This window comes from Ranitomeya imitator, chromosome 3 (genome assembly GCF_032444005.1).
Source record: "Ranitomeya imitator isolate aRanImi1 chromosome 3, aRanImi1.pri, whole genome shotgun sequence".
Classification (NCBI taxonomy): domain Eukaryota; kingdom Metazoa; phylum Chordata; class Amphibia; order Anura; family Dendrobatidae; genus Ranitomeya; species Ranitomeya imitator.
The window spans coordinates 412,100,496-412,121,084 of record NC_091284.1 but is presented as its reverse complement, the minus strand read 5'-3'; positions in this window follow the sequence as shown (position 1 = coordinate 412,121,084).

Below are 20,589 nucleotides of genomic sequence, written 5' to 3'. Positions count from 1 at the left end.
GGAGATCTAAAATAAAATCCATAGAAATATGCGTCCAGGGCCTCTTCGGGACCGGCAAGGGCAAAGGCAACCCACTGGCACGAGAACAGCAGGGCTTAGCCCGAGCACAAGTCCCACAGGACTGCACAAAAGAACGCACATCCCGCGACAAAGACGGCCACCAGAAGGATCTAGCCACCAAATCTCTGGTACCAAAGATTCCAGGATGCCCATACTGAACAATGAATCTCAGCGATAACTCTACTAGTCCATCTATCAGGGACAAACAGTTTTTCCGCTGGGCAACGGTCAGGTCTATCAGCCTGAAATTTTTGCAGCACCCGCCGCAAATCAGGGGAGATGGCAGACAAAATTACCCCCTCTTTGAGAATACCCACCGGCTCAGGAACACCCGGAGAGTCAGGCACAAAACTCCTTGACAGGGCATCAGCCTTCACATTCTTAGAGCCCGGAAGGTACGAAACCACAAAATCAAAACGGGAGAAAAATAACAACCATCGAGCCTGTCTCGGATTCAACCGTTTGGCAGACTCAAGATAAGTCAAATTCTTGTGATCTGTCAAGACCACCACGCGATGCTTGGCTCCTTCCAGCCAATGACGCCACTCCTCGAATGCCCACTTCATGGCCAACAACTCTCGATTACCAACATCATAGTTACGCTCAGCAGGCGAAAACTTTCTAGAAAAGAAAGCACATGGCTTCATCACCGAGCCATCAGAACTTCTCTGCGACAAAACAGCCCCTGCTCCAATCTCAGAAGCATCAACCTCAACCTGAAACGGAAGCGAAACATCTGGCTGGCACAACACAGGGGCAGAAGAAAAACGACGCTTCAACTCCTGAAAAGCCTCTACAGCCGCAGAAGACCAATTGACCACATCAGCACCCTTCTTGGTCAAATCAGTCAACGGTTTAGCAACAGTAGGAAAATGTTATGGCTGGCAATCAGGCAACACAGCGTGCAGTAATCAGCGCACATACAGAGATCTGGCAATAACCAAAAACAATAGGACGAGCTCTGAGACGTGGAATCTCTGTAGACTGCAGTACCTGATCTATCCTCACACAACTATAAGCAGCAGTGGATTGCGCCTATCAACTACCTATGCAACTCGGCACTGCCTGAGGAGCTGACTAGCCTGAAGATAGAAATACAAGCCTGACTTACCTCAGAGAAATACCCCAAAGGAATAGGCAGCCCCCCACATATAATGACTGTTAGCAAGATGAAAAGACAAACGTAGGAATGAAATAGATTCAGCAAAGTGAGGCCCGATATTCTAGACAGAGCGAGGATAGCAAAGAGAACTATGCAGTCTACAAAAAACCCTAAAACGAAAACCACGCAAAGGGGCAAAAAGACCCACCGTGCCGAAATAACAGCACGGCGGTGCACCCCTTTGCTTCTCAGAGCTTCCAGCAAAAGTTAATAGCAAGCTGGACAGAAAAAACAGAAAACAAACTAGAAGCACTTATCTAGCAGAGCAGCAGGCCCAAGGAAAGATGCAGTAGCTCAGATCCAACACTGGAACATTGACAAGGAGCAAGGAAGACAGACTCAGGTGGAGCTAAATAGCAAGGCAGCCAACGAGCTCACCAAAACACCTGAGGGAGGAAGCCCAGAGACTGCAATACCACTTGTGACCACAGAAGTGAACTCAGCCACAGAATTCACAACAGTACCCCCCCCTTGAGGAGGGGTCACCGAACCCTCACCAGAACCCCCAGGCCGACCAGGATGAGCCACATGAAAGGCACGAACAAGATCTGGGGCATGGACATCAGAGGCAAAAACCCAGGAATTATCTTCCTGAGCATAACCCTTCCATTTGACCAGATACTGGAGTTTCCGTCTAGAGACACGAGAATCCAAAATCTTCTCCACAATATACTCCAATTCCCCCTCCACCAAAACAGGGGCAGGAGGCTCCACAGATGGAACCATAGGTGCCACGTATCTCCTCAACAACGACCTATGGAATACATTATGTATGGAAAAGGAGTCTGGGAGGGTCAGACGAAAAGACACCGGATTGAGAATCTCAGAAATCCTATACGGACCAATAAAACGAGGTTTAAATTTAGGAGAGGAAAGCTTCATAGGTATATGACGAGAAGATAACCAAACCAGATCCCCAACACGAAGTCGGGGTCCCACACGGCGTCTGCGATTAGCGAAAAGCTGAGCCTTCTCCTGGGACAAGGTCAAATTGTCCACTACCTGAGTCCAGATCTGCTGCAACCTGTCCACCACATAATCCACACCAGGACAGTCCGAAGACTCAACCTGTCCTGAAGAGAAACGAGGATGGAACCCAGAATTGCAGAAAAATGGAGAGACCAAGGTAGCCGAGCTGGCCCGATTATTAAGGGCGAACTCAGCCAACGGCAAAAATGACACCCAATCATCCTGGTCAGCGGAAACAAAACATCTCAGATATGTTTCCAAGGTCTGATTGGTTCGTTCGGTCTGGCCATTAGTCTGAGGATGGAAGGCCGAGGAAAAAGATAGGTCAATGCCCATCCTACCACAAAAGGCTCGCCAGAACCTCGAGACAAACTGGGAACCTCTGTCAGAAACAATATTCTCAGGAATGCCATGTAAACGAACCACATGCTGGAAGAACAAAGGCACCAAATCAGAGGAGGAAGGCAATTTAACCAAGGGCACCAGATGGACCATTTTAGAAAAGCGATCACAGACCACCCAAATGACCGACATTTTTTGAGAAACGGGAAGGTCAGAAATGAAATCCATCGAAATATGTGTCCAAGGCCTCTTCGGGACCGGCAAGGGCAAAAGCAACCCACTGGCACGTGAACAGCAGGGCTTAGCCCTAGCACAAATTCCACAGGACTGCACAAAAGCACGCACATCCCGTGACAGAGATGGCCACCAGAAGGATCTAGCAACCAACTCCCTGGTACCAAAGATTCCTGGATGACCGGCCAGCATCGAACAATGAAGTTCAGAGATAACTTTACTAGTCCACCTATCAGGGACGAACAGTTTCTCGGCCGGACAACGATCAGGTTTATTAGCCTGAAATTTCTGCAACACTCTCCGCAAATCAGGGGAGATGGCAGACACAATGACTCCTTCCTTGAGGATACTCGCCGGCTCAGATAACCCCGGAGAGTCGGGCACAAAACTCCTAGACAGAGCATCCGCCTTCACATTTTTAGAGCCCGGAAGGTATGAAATCACAAAATCAAAACGAGCAAAAAATAACGACCAACGGGCCTGTCTAGGATTCAAGCGCTTGGCAGACTCAAGATAAGTAAGGTTCTTATGATCAGTCAAAACCACCACGCGATGCTTAGCACCCTCAAGCCAATGACGCCACTCCTCGAATGCCCACTTCATGGCCAGCAACTCTCGGTTGCCCACATCATAATTACGCTCAGCAGCAGAAAATTTCCTGGAAAAGAAAGCACATGGTTTGAACACTGAGCAACCAGAACCTCTCTGTGACAAAACCGCCCCTGCACCAATCTCAGAAGCATCAACCTCGACCTGGAACGGAAGAGAAACATCAGGTTGACACAACACAGGGGCACAGCAAAAACGACGCTTCAACTCCTGAAAAGCTTCCACGGCAGCAGAAGACCAATTAACCAAATCAGCACCCTTCTTGGTCAAATCGGTCAATGGTCTGGCAATGCTAGAAAAATTACAGATGAAGCGACGATAAAAATTAGCAAAGCCCAGGAATTTCTGCAGACTTTTTAGAGATGTCGGCTGAGTCCAATCCTGGATGGCCTGAACCTTAACCGGATCCATCTCGATAGTAGAAGGGGAAAAGATGAACCCCAAAAATGAAACTTTCTGCACACCGAAGAGACACTTTGATCCCTTCACGAACAAGGAATTAGCACGCAGTACCTGGAAAACCATTCTGACTTGCTTCACATGAGACTCCCAATCATCTGAGAAGATCAAAATGTCATCCAAGTAAACAATCAAGAATTTATCCAGATACTCACGGAAAATGTCATGCATAAAAGACTGAAAAACAGATGGAGCATTGGCAAGTCCGAACGGCATCACCAGATACTCAAAATGACCCTCGGGCGTATTAAATGCCGTTTTCCATTCATCTCCCTGCCTGATTCTCACCAGATTATACGCACCACGAAGATCAATCTTAGTAAACCAACTAGCCCCCTTAATCCGAGCAAACAAGTCAGAAATCAATGGCAAGGGATACTGAAACTTAACAGTGATCTTATTAAGAAGGCGGTAATCAATACATGGTCTTAGCGAACCATCCTTCTTGGCTACAAAAAAGAACCCTGCTCCCAATGGTGACGACGATGGGCGAATATGTCCCTTCTCCAGGGACTCCTTCACATAACTGCGCATAGCGGTGTGTTCAGGTACGGACAAATTAAATAAACGACCCTTAGGGAATTTACTACCAGGAATCAAATCGATAGCACAATCACAATTCCTATGCGGAGGTAGGGCATCATACTTGGACTCTTCAAATACATCCTGAAAGTCCAACAAGAACTCTGGGATGTCAGAAGGAATGGATGACGAAATAGACAAAAATGGAACATCACCATGTACTCCCTGACAACCCCAGCTGGTTACCGACATAGAGTTCCAATCCAATACTGGATTATGGGTTTGTAGCCATGGCAACCCCAACACGACCACATCATGCAAATTATGCAGTACCAAAAAGCGAATAACTTCCTGATGTGCAGGAGCCATGCACATGGTCAGCTGGGCCCAGTACTGAGGCTTATTCTTGGCCAAAGGTGTAGCATCAATTCCTCTCAACGGAATAGGACACCGCAAAGGCTCCAAGAAAAATCCACAACGTTTAGCATAATCCAAATCCATCAGATTCAGGGCAGCGCCTGAATCCACAAACGCCATGACAGAATATGATGACAAAGAGCACATTAAGGTAATGGACAAAAGGAATTTGGACTGTACAGTACCAATAACGGCAGAGCTATCGAACCGCCTAGTGCGTTTAGGACAATTAGAAATAGCATGAGTAGAATCACCACAATAGAAACACAGTCTGTTCAGACGTCTGTGTTCGTGCCGTTCTACTTTAGTCATAGTCCTGTCGCACTGCATAGGCTCAGGCTTACTCTCAGACAATACCGCCAGATGGTGCACAGATTTACGCTCGCGCAAGCGACGACCGATCTGAATGGCCAAGGACATAGACTCATTCAAACCAGCAGGCATAGGAAATCCCACCATTACATCCTTAAGAGCTTCAGAGAGACCCTTTCTGAACAAAGCCGCTAGTGCAGATTCATTCCACAGAGTGAGTACTGACCATTTCCTAAATTTCTGACAATATACTTCTACATCATCCTGACCCTGGCATAAAGCCAGCAGATTTTTCTCAGCTTGATCCACTGAATTAGGCTCATCGTAAAGCAATCCCAGCGCCTGGAAAAATGCATCAACATTACTCAATGCAGAATCTCCTGGTGCAAGAGAAAACGCCCAGTCCTGTGGGTCGCCGCGCAAAAAAGAAATAATAATCAAAACCTGTTGAATAGGATTACCAGAAGAATGAGGTTTCAAGGCCAAAAATAGCTTACAATTATTTCTGAAGCTCAGGAACTTAGTTCTGTCACCAAAAAACAAATCAGGAATCGGAATTCTTGGTTCTAGCATCGATTTCTGATCAATAGTATCTTGAATCTTTTGTACATTTACAACGAGATTACCCATTGAGGAGCACAGAGCCTGAATATCCATGTCCACAGCTGTGTCCTGAAGCACTCTAATGTCTAGGGGAAAAAAAAGACTGAAGACAGAGCTAAGAAAAAAAAATGATGTCAGGATTTCTTTTTTCCCTCTATTGGAAATCATTGAAGGGCTCCTTGTACTGTTATGGCTGGCAATCAGGCAACACAGCGTGCAGTAATCAGCGCACATACAGAGATCTGGCAATAACCAAAAACAATAGGACGAGCTCTGAGACGTGGAATCTCTGTAGACTGCAGTACCTGATCTATCCTCACACAACTATAAGCAGCAGTGGATTGCGCCTATCAACTACCTATGCAACTCGGCACTGCCTGAGGAGCTGACTAGCCTGAAGATAGAAATACAAGCCTGACTTACCTCAGAGAAATACCCCAAAGGAATAGGCAGCCCCCCACATATAATGACTGTTAGCAAGATGAAAAGACAAACGTAGGAATGAAATAGATTCAGCAAAGTGAGGCCCGATATTCTAGACAGAGCGAGGATAGCAAAGAGAACTATGCAGTCTACAAAAAACCCTAAAACGAAAACCACGCAAAGGGGCAAAAAGACCCACCGTGCCGAACTAACAGCACGGCGGTGCACCCCTTTGCTTCTCAGAGCTTCCAGCAAAAGTTAATAGCAAGCTGGACAGAAAAAACAGAAAACAAACTAGAAGCACTTATCTAGCAGAGCAGCAGGCCCAAGGAAAGATGCAGTAGCTCAGATCCAACACTGGAACATTGACAAGGAGCAAGGAAGACAGACTCAGGTGGAGCTAAATAGCAAGGCAGCCAACGAGCTCACCAAAACACCTGAGGGAGGAAGCCCAGAGACTGCAATACCACTTGTGACCACAGAAGTGAACTCAGCCACAGAATTCACAACAGAAAATTAGCGATGAAGCGCCGATAAAAATTAGCAAAGCCCAGGAACTTTTGCAGGCTCTTCACAGATGTCAGCTGAGTCCAATCGTAAATGGCCTGGACTTTAACAGGGTCCATCTCGATAGTAGAAGGGGAAAAAATGAACCCCAAAAATGAAACCTTCTGAACTCCAAAGAGACACTTTGACCCCTTCACAAACAAGGAATTCGCACGAAGGACCTGGAACACCATTCTGACCTGCTTCACATGAGACTCCCAATCATCCGAAAAGACCAAAATATCATCCAAATACACAATCAGGAATTTATCCTGGTACTTTTAAGAAGATGTCATGCATAAAGGACTGAAATACTGATGGAGCATTGGAAAGCCCGAATGGCATAACCAGGTACTCAAAATGGCCCTCGGGCGTATTAAATGCTGTTTTCCATTCATCTCCTTGTTTAATACGCACAAGATTATACGCCCCTCGAAGATCTATCTTGGTGAACCAACTAGCCTCATTAATACGAGCAAACAAATCAGACAGCAACGGCAAAGGATACTGAAATTTGACAGTAATTTTATTAAGAAGGCGGTAATCAATACAAGGTCTCAAAGAACCATCCTTCTTGGCCACAAAAAAGAACCCTGCTCCTAACGGTGATGACGACGGGCGAATATGGCCTTTCTCCAAGGATTCCTTTATATAAATCCGCATAGCGGCGTGTTCTGGCACAGATAAATTGAACAATCGGCCCTTAGGAAACTTACTACCAGGAATCAAATTAATTGCACAATCGCAATCCCTATGAGGAGGTAGGGCACTGAATTTGGGCTCATCAAATACATCCCGATAATCCGACAAAAACTCTGGAACTTCAGAAGGAGTGGAAGACGAAATAGACAAAAATGGAACATCACCATGTACCCCCTGGCAACCCCAGCTGGACACAGACATAGATTTCCAGTCCAATACTGGATTATGAACCTGTAGCCATGGCAACCCCAAAACAACCACATCATGCAGATTATGCAACACCAGAAAGCGGATATCCTCCTGATGTGCAGGAGCCATGCACATGGTCAATTGGGTCCAATACTGAGGCTTATTCTTGGCCAAAGGCGTAGCATCAATTCCTCTCAATGGAATAGGATACTGCAAGGGCTCCAAGAAAAAGCCACAGCGCCTAGCATACTCCAAGTCCATCAAATTCAGGGCAGCGCCTGAATCCACAAATGCCATAACAGAATAGGATGACAAAGAGCAAATCAGAATAACAGACAATAGAAATTTCGACTGTACCGTACCAATGGTGGCAGACCTAGCGAACCGTTTAGTGCGCTTAGGACAATCGGAGATAGCATGAGTGGAATCACCACAGTAAAAACATAGCCCATTCCGACGTCTGTGTTCTTGCCGTTCAGCTCTGGTCAAAGTCCTATCACATTGCATAGGCCCAGGCCCATGCTCAGATAGTACCGCCAAATGGTGCACAGCTTTACGCTCACGCAAGCGTCGATCGATCTGAATGGCCAAGGACATAGACTCATTCAGACCAGCAGGCATGGGAAACCCCACCATGACATCCGTAAGGGCTTCAGAGAGACCCTTTCTGAAGATTGCTGCCAGGGCACATTCATTCCACTGAGTGAGCACAGACCACTTTCTAAACTTCTGACAATATATCTCCGCTTCATCCTGACCCTGACACAGAGCCAGCAAGATTTTCTCTGCCTGATCCACTGAATTAGGTTCGTCATAAAGCAATCCAAGCGCCAGGAAAAATGCATCAACATCACGCAATGCCGGATCTCCTGGCGCAAGGGAAAATGCCCAGTCTTGAGGGTCACCACGTAACAAAGAAATAATGATCTTTACTTGTTGAACAGGGTCACCTGAGGAGCGAGGTTTCAAGGCAAGAAACAATTTACAATTATTTTTGAAATTCAAGAACTTAGATCTATCACCAGAAAACAAATCAGGAATTGGAATCCTAGGCTCTGACATCGGATTCTGAACCACAAAATCTTGAATGTTTTGTATCCTTGTAGTGAGATTATCCATCCAAGAGGACAGACCTTGAATGTCCATGTTTACACCAGTGTCCTGAACCACCCAGAGGTAAAGGGGAAAATAGAGACAAAACACACTGCAAAGAAAAAAAAATGGTCTCAGAACTTCTCTTATCCCTCTATTGAGATGCATTAGTACTTTGGGCCACCTGTACTGTTATGACCTGGTGGTCAGGACAATAATGGACCTGGTGGTTAAGAGCACACGGAATGACCTGATAGTTACTGATAATAAGGACGAGCTCTGGGACGTGGGAACTCTGCTGACCGCAATCCCTAAACCTATCAAACACACTAGAAATAGCCGTGGATTGCGCCTAACGCTCCCTATGCAACTCGGCACAGCCTAAGAAACTAGCTAGCCCTGAAGATAGAAAAATAAAGCCTACCTTGCCTCAGAGAAATTCCCCAAAGGAAAAGGCAGCCCCCCACATATAATGACTGTGAGTAAAGATGAAAATACAAACACAGAGATGAAATAGATTTAGCAAAGTGAGGCCCGACTTACTGAACAGACCGAGGATAGGAAAGGTTACTTTGCGGTCAGCACAAAAACCTACAAAAAGACCATGCAGAGGGCGCAAAAAGACCCTCCACACCGACTCACGGTGCGGAGGCGCTCCCTCTGCGTCCCAGAGCTTCCAGCAAGCAAGACAACAAATTAAATAGCAAGCTGGACAGAAAAATAGCAAACCAAACAAATACAAGCTGGAACTTAGCTTCTGATGGGAAGACAGGTCACAAGAACGATCCAGGAGAGAACTAGACCAATACTGGAACATTGACAGATGGCATGGAGCAAAGATCTAAGTGGAGTTAAATAGAGCAGCAGCTAACGAATTAACCTCGTCACCTGTGAAACTCAGAAACACCCACCAGAGGAAGTCCATGGACAGAACCAGCCGAAGTACCATTCATGACCACAGGAGGGAGCCCGACTACCGAATTCACAACAGATGACGTAGTGGTCTCGCGAGACCGCAATGCCTGGACCAGTCACCGGAGCGTCTCGAGGAGCGGGAAATGCCTGGGCTGGATCCGGAATGTGAGTACATAATGATTTTTAATTTTTTTAAATTATTTATAACATTAGATCTTTTTACTATTGATGCTGCATAGGCACCATCAATAGTAAAAAGTTGGTCACACAGGGTTAATAGCAGCTTTAACGGAGTGCGCTAAAACACCGCGGCATAACGTGGTGTAACGCAGCAATTAACCCTGTGTGAGCGCTGACTGGAGGGGAGTATGGAGCGGGCACTGACTGCGGGGAGAAGAAGTGGCCATTTTTCCCCCGGACTGTGTCCGTCGCTGATTGGTCGTGGCTGTTTTGCCGCGACCAATCAGCGACTTGGGATTTCCGTGACAGACCGAAAGACAGACAGAAAGACAGACAGATAGAAAGACGGAAGTGACCCTTAGACAATTATATAGTAGATATGTGAAGATCACACTATAGTGGTACTGTAAACCTGTCCATAGCACAGCACAAAGATGCAGATTATGGAGCTTTACACTAATATTTTTGTTTTCATTTTTTCAGGTCAGAGGTAATGAGACAGCTCACATGTAGAAAATATTTTCTTTTGTCTTGAAAATGACATTTAGTAACAAATACCAAAGTCTAACATGTTAGACAATAATTAATTAGTCAGCATGGCATATTTAATCACTTTCTACATTTTTTTGGTCACAAACATTTGAGTAAAGTTGGAAGAATACTTGAAAAACAAGATTATAGTCATATACAGGTCCTTCTCAAAAAATTAGCATATAGTGTTAAATTTCATTATTTACCATAATGTAATGATTACAATTAAACTTTCATATATTATAGATTCATTATCCACCAACTGAAATTTGTCAGGTCTTTTATTGTTTTAATACTGATGATTTTGGCATACAACTCCTGATAACCCAAAAAACCTGTCTCAATAAATTAGCATATCAAGAAAAGGTTCTCTAAACGACCTATTACCCTAATCTTCTGAATCAACTAATTAACTCTAAACACATGCAAAAGATACCTGAGGCTTATATAAACTCCCTGCCGGGTTCATTACTCAAAACCCCCATCATGGGTAAGACTAGCGACCTGACAGATGTCAAAAAGGCCATCATTGACACCCTCAAGCAAGAGGGTAAGACCCAGAAAGAAATTTCTCAACAAATAGGCTGTTCCCAGAGTGCTGTATCAAGGCACCTCAATGGTAAGTCTGTTGGAAGGAAACAATGTGGCAGAAAACGCTGTACAACGAGAAGAGGAGACCGGACCCTGAGGAAGATTGTGGAGAAGGACCGATTCCAGACCTTGGGGAACCTGAGGAAGCAGTGGACTGAGTCTGGTGTGGAAACATCCAGAGCCACCGTGCACAGGCGTGTGCAGGAAATGGGCTACAGGTGCCGCATTCCCCAGGTAAAGCCACTTTTGAACCATAAACAGCGGCAGAAGCGCCTGACCTGGGCTACAGAGAAGCAGCACTGGACTGTTGCTAAGTGGTCCCAAGTACTTTTTTCTGATGAAAGCAAATTTTGCATGTCATTCGGAAATCAAGGTGCCAGAGTCTGGAGGAAGACTGGGGAGAAGGAAATGCCAAAATGCCTGAAGTCCAGTGTCAAGTACCCACAGTCAGTGATTGTGTGGGGTGCCATGTCAGCTGCTGGTGTTGGTCCACTGTGTTTCATCAAGGGCAGGGTCAATGCAGCTAGCTATCAGGAGATTTTGGAGCACTTCATGCTTCCATCGGCTGAAATGCTTTATGGAGATGAAGATTTCATTTTTCAGCACGACCTGGCACCTGCTCACAGTGCCAAAACCACTGGTAAATGGTTTACTGACCATGGTATTACTGTGCTCAATTGGCCTGCCAACTCTCCTGACCTGAACCCCATAGAGAATCTGTGGGATATTGTGAAGAGAAAGTTGAGAGATGCAAGACCCAACACTCTGGATGAGCTTAAGGCCGCTATTGAAGCATCCTGGGCCTCCATAACATCTCAGCAGTGTCACAGGCTGATTGCCTCCATGCCACGCCGCATTGAAGCAGTCATTTCTGCCAAAGGATTCCCGACCAAGTATTGAGTGCATAACTGAACATTATTATTTGATGGTTTTTTTGTTTGTTATTAAAAAACACTTTTATTTGATTGGATGGGTGAAATATGCTAATTTATTGAGACAGGTTTTTTGGGTTATCAGGAGTTGTATGCCAAAATCATCAGTATTAAAACAATAAAAGACCTGACAAATTTCAGTTGGTGGATAATGAATCTATAATATATGAAAGTTTAATTGTAATCATTACATTATGGTAAATAATGAAATTTAACACTATATGCTAATTTTTTTAGAAGGACCTGTATATAGTATCCTTTTCTTAAGACAAAATGAATTTTCCCTCTAAGCTGTAAATAAATATTGTTAATTTGCAAATTGAAGGTTTCACCATGTTAACAAGTTATTTGGTAGAAATCCAACAGTTCTTCATGCAAAAAGATACTTGGCCACATTTCTTAAGCTGATGCAAAACTCGTTGGCCTGCTTTGTAATTGGCATTAGTGCTCAAGTCTATCCAAGAACTACATCACTAGAGAGTTTATATTATCACTGATTTTGCACTGATTTTAGACACCAAAATCACAATTAACTTATGCGTAGTGGGTTGTTCCAGATGGGAAAATTTGGGGACAAATTTGGTTTTATATAAGCAAAAAAAGAAAACTAAAAAGTGACTTTTAAAGAGAACCTGATAGCTGATGCATGCTGCCCAATCCATGAGCAGAATGCTTCAGACATTGGCTACATGATTCCGACTAAATATGTTTAATTCTGAAATGCTACAGCGTTTCAGAAAAAAACATACTTTAATAGCCGCTGGGGACCGAACTGCGCTGGTGGCTAGGCAGACAGGCGGAAACTCAGTGGCTCCTCCTCGCCCGCAGCCTTGGAGTGAAAGTTCTCTCCCTGCGTGCTTGTATGAATCAGATGACAGGTTACCTTTAATAAAGAATATTGACGACATCTAGAAAATAGCAATTATTGCTCAATAGCGATCTATATTTAAATCTGAAGGCAGAAAATATGCAATGGTAGAATTCTCTTTCAAGACTTTAAGTCACGCAGATTTACATGACAGACTTGATGACTTGAATGTGATATACTTAGGCAGTTTCTGATACTAGATACTAGAGAGAGAGGAACAAGCTAGAACTTGTCTTTCCATTCAAAGCAGATTTCATTCACACATATAATATGAAACTACATCAATGTCATGCTTTTCTTTTGTCACTCATTTCATATGGATCCACAATATCATTCTGCTTCTTGTATGTCATTTAATTATTTTAAACATCATTGGTTTCAATGCACACCCTGCACATAGTGGCACATGGACTAGGTCCTGACTGGATATAGGTACAGCAGAATAGTATAGCTTGTGACTAAGATTGCGCCATTCATACATTAGTGAGTTACTGGAATTAATATTTATTAATGCTGCCATTGCCGGGGCATTCTCAATACCAGATTATGTACTATTAGGGTATGGTAATATTACTTAGTGTCACTACTCTGGTAATTGGGATGATAATATAGATGGCATTAATGAGAAATACCTTTTATTGTTGCAATTTTTCCATCATTGTTGTATTATTGCTAAGGAGAGTTCAAATGTGACTTTCTAAGTAGCTATGTACTCTCTATGCCAAAACTTAAAGCAGATACGTTTCAATAGTTCTGATAGCAATTATTTACAAAAATCAATATCAATAACATTACCCCTCAAAGACTGCTGATTTTTCATTGTTGCTCTTTAGTTTTTCCTCCCTTTCTTCCAATTGCAATAACTTTTTAATTTCTTCTTTAATATAGCCAAACGAGGGCTTATTTTTCATGGCATAATTGTACTTTGAATGATATAATTTATTTGAACAATGCAATGATATTAGGAAAATAGGGAAAAATGCAATTGTTCCAGTGTTTTTTTTAATGTATCTGTTTACAGCCTTCTTTTTTACGGGAAATTTGACCTGGAAACTTTATTCCCTAGATCAGTACAATTATGGCGATACCAAATTTGCAAAGATGGGGTGTCTGATAGATAGCTCTCCATTACTAACCCCTGGACTTGATGTCAGCAGACATAAAACAGCTGACATCAACCTCAAAACCATTACCCGCTTGCACCAAGGTAAGCAGGAAGAGACGAGGCTAAGCATCAAGTAGTAGAAAAGACAGTGCCTCAAACATTGGTGAAAAAAAAAAATCACATTTTATTCCACCTCCTGTGGCAACGTTTCGATCCAACAGAGCTTTCTCAAGCAGATCCTGTGGGAATTGCCTGTTTGTTAGGCAATCCCAATATGTATTCAAGCTGTCTAGCAGCCACAAATCATGCAGCTGCGTCGACATAAACTAAATCTACGAGCACGCTGAAATACTCAGAGATCACCCGAGCATGCTTGGAGAAACTCGAGTAACGCGCATACTCAGTCATCACTAATCTGTATGCCTATTTTAGTCTAAATCAGCAGAAAAGTCGAACTCAACAAAAATTATTTTCAAAATTGTTTCCCAGTGCTGTGAATTGGACTTTAAGTCTCACTGTATGAAGGAAAAATTGTTACAATCGATGTGATACAAAAAGATTTACTTTCTTCAAGGAAAAAATCCAGAAGACATATCTCAAGAGATAATAATGATGAGGTTGTGTGTATTTGGGCTTCTACAAATCCCATAGCTTAGACCCCAGTGAATAGGACTAGGGTCTTATGCAAGACCAGACACCAAGCATCCATAATATGAAAACTACTTCTTTAATATTGTGTACGTTCTTCTCTTGGACCCATATAGGTGTATTTTTCACATGATCTCTGAAAGTGTTCTGTGACATCAGTCAACAAGAAGATGACAGTAAATTATTTAAATCCTGTAAGTTGAGAGGCAGGGGCAACCATAGATCTAACTTGGTTTTCAAACACATACCACTGATGCTTGAATGTATTGAAATACAGTGGGGCAAAAAAGTATTTAGTCAGTCAACAATAGTGCAAGTTCCACCACTTAAAAAGATGAGAGGCGTCTGTAATTTACATCATAGGTAGACCTCAACTATGGGAGACAAACTGAGAAAAAAAAATCCAGAAAATCACATTGTCTGTTTTTTTAACAATTTATTTGCATATTATGGTGGAAAATAAGTATTTGGTCAGAAACAAACAATCAAGATTTCTGGCTCTCACAGACCTGTAACTTCTTCTTTAAGAGTCTCCTCTTTCCTCCACTCATTACCTGTAGTAATGGCACCTGTTTAAACTTGTTATCAGTATAAAAAGACACCTGTGCACACCCTCAAACAGTCTGACTCCAAACTCCACTATGGTGAAGACCAAAGAGCTGTCAAAGGACACCAGAAACAAATTTGTAGCCCTGCACCAGGCTGGGAAGACTGAATCTGCAATAGCCAACCAGCTTGGAGTGAAGAAATCAACAGTGGGAGCAATAATTAGAAAATGGAAGACATACAAGACCACTGATAATCTCCCTCGATCTGGGGCTCCACGCAAAATCCCACCCCGTGGGGTCAGAATGATCACAAGAACGGTGAGCAAAAATCCCAGAACCACGTGGGGGGACCTAGTGAATGAACTGCAGAGAGCTGGGACCAATGTAACAAGGCCTACCATAAGTAACACACTACGCCACCATGGACTCAGATCCTGCAGTGCCAGACGTCAGTCCCACTGCTTAAGCCAGTACATGTCCGGGCCCGTCTGAAGTTTGCTAGAGAGCATTTGGATGATCCAGAGGAGTTTTGGGAGAATGTCCTATGGTCTGATGAAACCAAACTGGAACTGTTTGGTAGAAACACAACTTGTCGTATTTGGAGGAAAAAGAATACTGAGTTGCATCCATCAAACACCATACCTACTGTAAAGCATGGTGGTGGAAACATCATGCTTTAGGGCTGTTTCTCTGCAAAGGGGCCAGGACGACTGATCCGGGTACATGAAAGAATGAATGGGGCCATGTATCGTGAGATTTTGAGTGCAAACCTCCTTCCATCAGCAAGGGCATTAAAGATGAAACGTGGCTGGGTCTTTCAACATGACAATGATCCAAAGCACACCGCCAGGGCAACGAAGGAGTGGCTTCGTAAGAAGCATTTCAAGGTCCTGGAGTGGCCTAGCCAGTCTCCAGATCTCAACCCTATAGAAAACCTTTGGAGGGAGTTGAAAGTCCGTGTTGCCAAGCGAAAAGCCAAAAACATCACTGCTCTAGAGGAGATCTGCATGGAGGAATGGGCCAACATACCAACAACAGTGTGTGGCAACCTTGTGAATACTTACAGAAAACGTTTGACCTCTGTCATTGCCAACAAAGGATATATTACAAAGTATTGAGATGAATTTTTTTTTCTGACCAAATACTTATTTTCCTCCATAATATGCAAATAAAATGTTAAAAAACAGACAATGTGATTTTCTGGATTTTTTTTTTCTCAGTTTGTCTCCCATAGTTGATGTCTACCTATGATGTAAATTACAGACGCCTCTCATCTTTTTAAGTGGTGGAACTTGCACTATTGCTGACTGACTAAATACTTTTTTGCCCCACTGTATGTAAACTAGAGAACAAGTCAACCACTGAGCTCTTAATAATGTTTCTCGATCCATTCCTGGAAGTTTTGTAATGCGACTGTGAGCCTTATTCTCCTGAAAAGGCTACTGTCATTACGGAATACTGTTACTATGTGTTAGTGCACAGGGTGTACAACAATGTTTAGGTAGGTGATAAGCTACTTTCACACTAGCGTTTTCTGCAATCCGTCACAATGCGTCGTTTTGCAGAAAAAACGCATCCTGCAAAAGTGCTTGCAGGATGCGTTTTTTCCCCATAGACTTGTATTGACGACGCATTTGCGACGGATTGCCACACGGCGCATCCGTCAAGCGACGGATGCGTCGTGCTTCTGCGGACCGTCGGGAGCAAAAAACGCTACATGTAACGTTTTTTGCTCCTGACGGACCGCCTTTTCCGACCACGCATGTGCGGCTGGAAATCCGCCCCCACCTCCCCGCACCTTACAATGGGGCAGCGGATGCGCCGGAGAAATGCATCCGCTGCCTCCATTGTGCAATGCGCTAAACGCTAGCGTCGGAATCTCTCCCCGACGCATTGCGACGGGGAGATTTCGACGCTAGTGTGAAAGAAGCCATACATGTCAAAGTAACATGCTCATGAATGCCAGGATACAAGGTTTCTCAGACGAATATTGCCAAGAGCATTCTGATCTAGATTTAGCATTCCACATGATGTAAAGAAAAACTTGACCAGGTCAACTTCTGCCATTACTCCATGCTCAAATTTCATGCTCATGTACCCATTGTATGAACTTTCAAGTGGTAGGGGCTCAGAAAAGGTGTTAAAATTAGTCTGGAGCTACTCATCCCATGCAAAGCAGGCTGCCATGCTCTGTGATCACAGCTGCATTAACATTTTCACAGCTTGTGTTATGGTAGTTTTCCCTCATCGAAGACCCCCAGATCCTCCCGCTTGCCTACTTTTCCATCTAAAAATGAGTGTTCAGAGGAACAATTGTTCCCAATTATGGCCCACGAAACATGTCAGTAATCGCTCAACAAGCAAGCAAAACATTTAGCTGGGTAATTTAATTCTTTTTTTGCCATAAAAATCATCATTATTGCATTACCCTGTATAAACAGGGAATGTGCTGCCAATAACATGCCCTATACATATTGGGATTGAATATTTATACTAGCAATCATTCTGTCTCCATTATTTTTTAACTTGAATGTGCAATACTTTTAGACTACTTTATATGACACACTTTTTTTTAGAAAGAAAAAAATCATGGTAAAAAGTGTGTGTGCCTTATGGTCAGGAAGCAGCTTCCTATGATTCAGTAGAAAGCTGACACAATATCCTTCCATATGCAGCTGCACAGTTCTCTCTACTCCATCATGACACTGATCAGTCTCATCAGTGCGTGTAGCAGAGCACTGTGATTGTAGAAGAGCTGTGTGCATGTGTAGCAAAGCTATGTATGTACAGTATGTAAAAGAGCTATGTGTGTATATACAGCACAGCTGAATGTACTGTCCTGGCAGCAGTGATGTATACAAAATGTGTGTGTAGGAAGATGGACCAGAATAGTAGTCTCTCCTGCGTGTCAGGGCCGGAAGTATCGGGTCTGTCACTTTTGTTGGCGGGAGAAGCGCTGACTGACTGGGATAGACCTTTGCATCTGACTTCTGGGGGCGGGTGTGATATACTGTAAAGGGATTGCGCTCACAGAAACAGAGCTTTTTGACTCCCTCTCCGCAGATCGACTCCAGCTTACAGGCCCGCTCTACAGCGTCACATCCCCTGCGCATACAGACTGTGCAATCCCAGAGGCTAATCCCCCCTCAACTCCAGACCTTAACAGCAATAACCGGTTGGTAGAACTGACATCCGCTGACTCTTTTCTCAATGCTGGCCCAGTGACACATGCGGTCTGTAGCTTTGGGACTGCGGCCTTCACCCCGAGACTTTGTACTTCTTTGGCCGTCCAGCAATCCTTCCCCCATATTGCACCTTGTTCCAGGATCACCAGACCACGTATAAGAAGATTAGGATACTCAGCCACAGTACAGCAATAGTGCTTCACTTTTCTCCAGGATCAGCTCCGAGATGCCACGCGCCACCTACGGCACCATCTTTGGATCTTCCAACCACCATCATCCAGGAACCAGAGATTGATAAGTTAACCCGTTGTTCTACCCCTGTTGCAATTCCTTTATTGAATATATTAAATATATTTTGTGGGCCCGTATGCTTACACCTCCTTACTCCCTGTGTGGAGTGTTTACTGTTGGGACATATTCTGATATAAAATTTGTTAACTCTTGCTTTGCCTCCTGCTTGTCACTGCATCCCGCGTTCCTGCTAGTACCTTACATGTGCTGTAATGCTATGTGTATATAATACACATGCTGAAGAAAAACTTTATACGTCCATGGATGTTTTACCTAGTAGGAAATATGTTTTTCTATTTTCTGCTGTCTAAATCTGAAATGCGTATTGTAGTAAGGTGCAGGGCTGTATTTATAACTAGGCATAGGAGGGCACGTGCCTAGGGTGGCAGGGAGGAGGGGGCAGCACTTTATAGGTAATAAATCATTTATTTTCATTTTAACACAAACACTGCCGCCAGATAACTGTTTTACTATCTAGCAGCAGTGGGGAGGGACTTTAGTAGACTCTGTCATGCAGAAGAAAGCCTGAGCTCAGGTCAGTGCTATGCTAGTGACATGGAATGATAAAAGAACTAGACCCCAGAAATGAAAATCAAGTATATCAAATAACGAAAAGCAAGTATGTTATAGAAATATCATATATCTTTATTGAATACAAAAATACTAAAAGGTGGCACTACAAAGATGTGCCTGTGCTTGGAGACATACAATAAATCAATGTGTGCTATCAAAGAAATAGTAGATAAAACGGAAATATTCCAGTACCTATAGCACTAAAAAAAGTGAACGGACATAATCAAAGGGTAAAATTACAATATTAATCACTTAATCACCTGGAGCTAGGGCGCGCAAGGTGAATGAAAAAACAAGCAACATAACCGCCAATGACCGGAGCGGCCTGCGTCCTGGGGTGGTGCATCCGGCGTCTTGGTTGCCTGGACAGCGACTCTTTGCTTCCAGGTTACGTGACGCCGGCGCTGCACACTTCCGGGTCCTCCTGGTTGCGCATGCGCCGTTGTGCGTCTGCTCCGGTCATTGGCGGTTATGTCGCTTGTATATATAAGCCTTCCGGTCCCTCCTGCACGACACCCCCTGACGAAGGAGTATATCCGAAACGCGCGTCGGGGTGAGCTGTGCTTGGAGAGAACGGACCCTTACAGGTAGTGACCTATTACAATTATTTGGATATATTCTTTACATCACTTGGAACCGGGCGGACTCTGGTGCAGGGTTCAGACTCATATCCTATAGACGGACTTAAACCTCTACATTGTTCACTATTGTTTAGACACACCAACACGCTGATTGCAGGTTACTTTGCACTGATGCACTTTTGTATATTTTTTTCACACATTGGTTGTGATGCAATGCACATATATACATTTTATATTGTGTTAGCACTTTGCACTTTTCTTGATTTTATCTTATGAGATTTGGCTCTTTACCTTGAGGCTCCCTCTGGTGTTACAGGCATATGGGTGTGTTTTTTCATTCACCTTGCGCGCCCTAGCTCCAGGTGATTAAGTGATTAATATTGTAATTTTACCCTTTGATTATGTCCGTTCACTTTTTTTAGTGCTATAGGTACTGGAATATTTCCGTTTTATCTACTATTTCTTTGATAGCACACATTGATTTATTGTATGTCTCCAAGCACAGGCACATCTTTGTAGTGCCACCTTTTAGTATTTTTGTATTCAATAAAGATATATGATATTTCTATAACATACTTGCTTTTCGTTATTTGATATACTTGATTTTCATTTCTGGGGTCTAGTTCTTTTATCATTAGTCCGAATGGTCTGCCATTCCCATGCTATAGCAGCCATATGACTACATTTTTCCATTTATGTCTTTGATATATAATTCTTACATTTATATTTTTATTTGTGGTCTGTGGTTTGCTATTTTGTTCACTTAGTGACATGGAATGTGGGCACCCATTCTGGCTGTGAGCAGTGGAGCAAGCTACCTGTAAATCAGCAAGAAGCTAATGAGTAGTGACATACAGAATGTGTGCTCACAGAAAAGGAGATAATTTCTGCAGAGGTCTGCTCCAAACAATGTATGCCCATGCTGCACCCCCTCATCCTCCTCTAGTCAAGTCCTTCTGCTAGAGACTACAGAGATCCAAACTTCAGAAATTGGCAGATA